Source organism: Littorina saxatilis, linkage group LG12 (assembly GCF_037325665.1).
Source record: "Littorina saxatilis isolate snail1 linkage group LG12, US_GU_Lsax_2.0, whole genome shotgun sequence".
NCBI lineage: Eukaryota > Metazoa > Mollusca > Gastropoda > Littorinimorpha > Littorinidae > Littorina > Littorina saxatilis.
The window spans coordinates 42,439,619-42,446,076 of NC_090256.1; the positions used below are offsets into that span (position 1 = coordinate 42,439,619).

At 38.3% G+C, this 6,458-nt stretch overlaps 1 long non-coding RNA gene across 2 annotated transcripts; it reads left to right on the top strand.

The window, feature by feature from the left end:
- Positions 1-635: 635 nt before the first annotated feature.
- On the top strand, positions 636-4,760 carry LOC138981982 (uncharacterized). 2 transcript variants are annotated; one of them, XR_011460750.1, is made up of 3 exons: positions 636-752; positions 1,669-1,771; positions 2,254-4,760. It is a non-coding gene; the product is annotated as an uncharacterized lncRNA (long non-coding RNA). The 2 variants fall into 2 exon arrangements; XR_011460749.1 differs by lacking the exon at positions 636-752 and having other exon boundaries at positions 1,293-1,771.
- The last annotated feature ends 1,698 nt before the right edge of the window (positions 4,761-6,458 follow it).

The window sequence follows — 6,458 nt, forward strand, 5'->3', positions numbered from 1 at the left end:
AGCATAAAATAAGGGGCACAAATTAAGCTTCATAAAAAATAAGGACAAATATTTGTGGGGCTTAAACAGTGTTTTTGGCCAAAAAAATGTTTTGGGCTCTTTTTTTTCCTCCTTATTTTGGACGTTGAGCGTGGTTTTCAGACCTACTGCGTTTCGGTTTTTAGTTAATGGCGGTCGAAGGCCATCTGTTTGGACAGAATCTCCAATGGCAATGGTGTTTGCTAATGCGAGAGAATTGGGACGGGCGAACCTTTGCATATTAACCAGAGGTAAGTTTCCATGTTTCGTTTCATAACTGAGAGTGGGTTTATGGTAGTATGTGTTGCAACAGGTGTCATTTCGACTCACTCGAGTCACTGTCAGTGTCACTGTGACTGTCAGTCCACAGGCGCAAGGTATCGTTCACTGAACCAACACGTAGTTGCCCTGTACAGGGATTTTCTCATTAATTTGAAGAAGAAGATTATCACTACCACGTTTTTGCAACCTCTTTTCAAGGTGCATGATCATAATATTTTATAAATTCTTTTTGTTTTTAAAGATTGAGTCTAACTTAAAATACTCAAATAGGTAACCTTCTGATCGGCCGTTCCCAATTATTTTACTTGCAGGTTGGCATCAATCAGAAGAGAGCTAGCTAGTATGTTCAACTTCAAGGTCTCCTCTCAGCTGAAAAAGCCAACCGATTGCTGCATGATCTTGAGGCTGTCACTGACAGAAGTAAAATATTTGATGCCACTGCCGCAAATCAGGTAAGAGTAAGGCGAAGAGGTTTTATTATGTACAACTGTCAGTGTTATGATGTACAGTGTGTTTTTTCCTTCCCCTCCCTTACATTCTCAAGTTCTGGTCAGAATAACTCATATGGAGGTGTGTGTGTGACTGTGAGCAAGACTGGAAGAGTGTTTTCATTTTATTTTTATAATTCATGTTCAGGGATAATAATAAAATAATGAACACCTAAGAGTCCAAACCACAGAACTGCTCGAACCTCTTAGCTTTATTTCACCAGTAAGATGATCATGCAGTTCCTCCAGTATTAGAATCATTTTTAATACTAGAAGCGCATGACTTTCAGTGTGTACCTTTAAGTTTAATAAAGTACAATGTATTGCTGTAAACAGTCACTCACTCACTCACTGTCAGGATATATCTCATTCTCAGTGAAACTGTGTGTCAAGTTCTATTATTTTTTTCCTTTGTGCTCTACACACATGCATACATGTTATACATACATATATACATGTTATGTAATATGCATGTATATATATATATGCACACATCAACTTGTCTACATTGTATGTCTGTCACTCTATCAGTCTATGTGAACAGATTCAGTTCACTGATTCAGTCAAAACTTCACTAAATGTAAAAGGACTTATAAAATTTTATATTCTAGAAAGATATCAATGCCACTGTCCACAGTATCATAAGAATCAAGCGTTAATGTTGGTTTGGTCGTCTGTTGTCGTTTTTTGTTGTTGTTGTTTTATGGGGGAGGGTGCAGTGTGTAAATTCATCTGGTTCTGTGGACAGTGTGTTTGTTGTTCCTCCACATAGCTAAATATCATACTGCATGTAGCTCCTAGTACTACTTGTCCTGTCAACTAACTGTTTTAAATTTGTTGCTCAGAGGAATGTTACTTCAGCCAATATTATATATTACAGGTTGGCATCGATCCGGCACAGTGGAAGAAGCAGATTGATTCCTTCATGATCGGGAGGCTGTCAAGACTCAAATGGGAAATATTTCATGCTAATGGCAATTCAGGTAAGAGTTCTGCTACATGATCATATTGTGTTTTATGCTCCCTCTCAGTCTCAAGTTCTGGTTACATTCTGACTGTTGGTGTGTGTTTGTGTGTGAGAACCGAAGTGTGTTTGTGTGTGTGTGTGTGTGTGTGTGTGTGTTTGATTTTCCCTGGCCAGTCAGGAGAGCTGCCAGACATTAATAGTAATAATACCTGCAGATTTTTCTAGCCCTGCAGATTGATGTTACAGACCTTTGCTTTGCTTTTTGAATTTGATAGCAAGCGCTGACAGGGAATGTGTCTTCTATATTTCATATTAAAAAGTAGGCATTGGAACTTGTCTATCAGGGAATTAGAATGTTTACGCTCTTGGCATTTATGTGGGTTTAGTGTGTGTGTGTGTGTCAGTTACAAACACAATTTACTCCTTACTCATACTTAAAACTTGTTCTTGTCATTGTGTTTGAATTTAAGATCAGTTCCTTTGTCATTCATTTGTCAGTAGGGACAGAAGATGATGAAGACCTGGCCAGTGAATGTGGATGAAAAGCAGTGCTATCCAGGTCCAGCTGTGATCGATGGGGAAACTACAGCAACAGCGGCAGTAAATGTCCACTCAGTATTGGTTGTACTGAGCTTTACAACTTGTTGCTATTGTAAATTTGTGTCAATGTTTTAAAGGCCCACTACGCCTCATTTAAAAAGTTGTCCTCACCTTTAACATGGGATAAGACCATCCCTCCACTTGGTCACAGACCAAAAATCAACACTTTGACTGCTTTCTGTAGTGAGGTAGATGTTTTGGTGGTTGCGGTGAATTTATTTTTTCTTTCGAAGAAGCTGTACCTGAATGTATTCTTTAAAAAGATACCACTCTGCATAGAGAGCCTTGAGGCAGTTCATTTTTGGTATGCAACTATTAGTGCCCGTATGGTCTTATTTCATTTAAAAGCCTCGGGGATGTCGTCAGGCGTCCGACATAGACGGATTGAAAGGCTCAGATGTCTGATTCACATAGCCGCATGGCGGTCAGATGTGATCATGTCCTATCGTTTTGAACTGAGCGCTGTCATTGTCCTATAAGAACTCTATTCCTTCGGACAGCGCACTATTCTATATTTTTCTCTCAAGATACACATTTTCAAAAAGCGACCGAGCACTCTCGCGTATTTGTGCACTGAAGTTGTGCAGTGCGGATCTTGTGTTTTCGGGAATTCCAAACCGTTTGTGATATGGGCTGTTTGGGCACACCTGTCTGCAGCACATTAAAGTTAGGAGTACGGGAGACAACTCCAACTGACCATAAGTCTTGCATCTGCTTTTGGTTTCAGTTCAAGACATTTTGACGAAGCGCATTGAATTATGCCACCGAAATAAAACTAAGGCCTGTCCACTTACAAAAATTGCTCGGTCAAAGTACAGTAAATCTTACATTTTGTTAAGGAAATGTGCGGCAGTAAAATTGAATTTGGAGAATACATGGAATAACCTGGTTTTCTGGGAAGTGACATAAAAATAAATAGAACAATTGTGAATACTTCTTCTTCTTCTTCTGTGTTTGTGGGCTGAAACTCCCACGTACACTCATGTTTTTGTACGAGTGGATTTTTACCTGTATGACCGTTTTTACCCCGCCATTTAGGCAGCCATACGCCGCTTTCGGAGGATTGTGAATACTGATCGACATAGAGTGCCATTGCTATGGAAACAGTCGTTACATTGGATTTCTAGGAAACAGTTTAACAGCGACATAATACATCAGAAATTCCTAATATTTGGCACAAAGATGCACATGTATCGTATCAACAATCATATAGAACGATTTTTTTACAACAGACTACAGTTGAATTTTGATATCTTTTGTCATAAGAATGAACAAATTTCTCACTGCATATTCATTACAATACCCCCCGCGGGTTAGGGGGAGTCCCATATTGGTTGGGACGAGAAAGAATTTACCTGATGCTACCCAGCATGTCGTAAGAGGCGACTAACGGTTCTGTTTCTCCTTTTACCCTTGTTAAGTGTTTCTTGTATAGAATATAGTCAATGTTTGTAAAGATGTAAGAAATGTTAAGTTTTTTGTACTGGAAACTTGCATTCTCCCAGTAAGGTCATATATTGTACTACGTTGCAAGCCCCTGGAGCAATTTTTTGATTGGTGCTTTTGTGAACAAGAAACAATTAACAAGTGGCTCTATCCCATCTCCCCCCTTTCCCCGTCGCGATATAACCTTGAATGGTTGAAAACGACGTTAAACACCAAATAAAGAAAGAAAGATTCATTACAATAATTAATTTAAATTCAACTGTAGTTGTTTAAAAAAACAAACACGTTCTATATGATTGTAGATATAATACATGTGTATCCTTGTGCCAAATATTATGAATTTCTGATGTATGATGTTGCTGTAAAGCCGTTTTCTAGAAATCCCATTTGACGCTGTAAATGCCAGTTTTCATCGCAACAGCCGTCAATATCCATCCACAATGTTTTCATTCATTTTAATAAGTCACTTCAATAACTACCCAGAAAACTAAGTTATTCCTTGACTGTATTCTTCAAGTTTAAGTTTGGTAATTTTACTGCTGCACATTGCCTTAAATCATAAATAAAGGGTTCCAGTAACATACCTTTCTTCTTTATTGATTATGAACTTTGGAAGATTAGATGTTGGATCTGTTTTTAAAAAATATTTCCTTGATGTGTTGTACTAAGATCAACCGTCTGCTTGGACATATACTAAAGATCCACTACCTGGCTGCTGTCTGCGGAAAATCGATTAATTCATAGAAAAATATGCCTTTCAGGGAAGCAGCTAGCCGGTTGACTGTACATGTGTTTGTGTAGAGGTGTTCTTATTGCATGTTCAAGCCAGGACCTGAAACATTTACACATTACATATGTATGCAGGACTGCTACTTTTAAGCTTAGGTGCAAGTGACGAAGTGTGATGATATATTTGTTTGACTGATTATGGGCATTAAAATAAAACTGCAAAAAGAATACTTACACTTGAGATCTGATTTTGTGTGTGTGTGTGTGAGCATGAGGGTGTGTGTGGGCAATTTGACATACTTGCAGAAGAAACAAACAGAGGTAACTGATAAACTGCATTTATTAACACAAAGATGTAAACAAAGTGAGTTCACACATTTCACAAAAGTAAAACAAGGCAGTCTCACATGCATTCACAATATTTAGTACTCGACTCGCATGAATGGCCAAAGATTATAGGCTGAGAATGCAAGTTCTAATTTGGCACATTTGTACATGTAGCTGCATCCGCTAGACATATATATATCCATCTTACAATAAAAAAAACTACCGTAGTGGTTAGGACATCTGCCTGAAAATCTAGGTCCTAGGTTCGAATCTCTACAGAGGCATTTAATTTTTCCCCTTGGTTGAAATAAAAAATGCTCAATCCAGAGAGAGCAACCGTAAAGTTACCAGGGTAAAAGTAAAGCGTTGAATGCAGCTATGAAGGTCATGCCAGCAGTGTGGGTCAAGATTCAGGCCGCCTTCTATGCACAGAATTCGGTGTAGGATTCTCAGCTCTATCTTTACAAACACATAATCCCCAATAGTCATACAGTGGAACCCCCCTTTTAAGACCCCCTCCATTTTAAGACCTTGTTTTCTCAGACTTTCTGTTCATAACCTCTGTAAATTTTAAATTTTACCTCCATTTTAAGACCCCCTCCTTTTTAAGACCTGATTTTCTCAGATTTTTGGAGGTCTTAAAAGGGGGGTTCCACTGTAGCTGTAAGACATAATTTTGTTTAAAACTCTTATACCTTTTGGGGGAAATAAATTAATAAGAAAAGACATCACCACACTAAGAAGTCAGGGTGCTGACTTTAGCTATGTGACCAAGTGGAAGGATTTTCTTATCCCATGCAAAAAGCCTGATGAAGGTCTGACACAGTGAGGTGAAGTGTTTTAATGAGGCAGAGCAGGCCTTTAAAAAATAAGTTCACCACATCTAAGTGAAAGACACAATCTTGGCAAACTGTATTACAAAAGCAACATTTCAGCACAACATAAGAATGAATTGAACCATCCAGGATGCACCAGAACGACCCAAAAACAGAATCAATGAAAATCTTAAACAAGATAAAGTACTGACTAGGATTCAAAGGAAGAAAAATTCATGGGTTAACACATTTCATGTGCATAATGCAGTTAAAAGATCTAAATTCTAATATTGCAAACAAAGTCTATACATGAACACGCATTGACCGAAACATACACACACATCTCCCAAAGCTAAGCCTGTGTGTAAAATACTGCCTGTGAACAACTTAACTTAAAGCCATATGTACTCGATGACTATACACGCTAATTGCTTTACCAACAGATGGAGACATGCTAAATTAAGTTCCCTGCAAAATATTGTGGTCTAGGACCCCTTCAATGTTGAGATATGTTAATTTTCATTTTGATCTGGATCGTCCTATTTATAGATTTGCCAACAGAGGTAGCGTTGACGCAAGGGAAATAACTCCGCGTCTTTGTTTACATCCAAAGTTTTTGAGACTCTAAAACAAGCTGTAATGCATGTATATGGTCCGCGTATGGCGACATATCGTCATTACATGGTCTTATGGTGCGTTTGACATCGATTATGGGCAAACTACACTTTGTAAACACGGGAGCGCGTACATATGCCTTTAAACCACTCAAACAACCTAAAAGTCTAA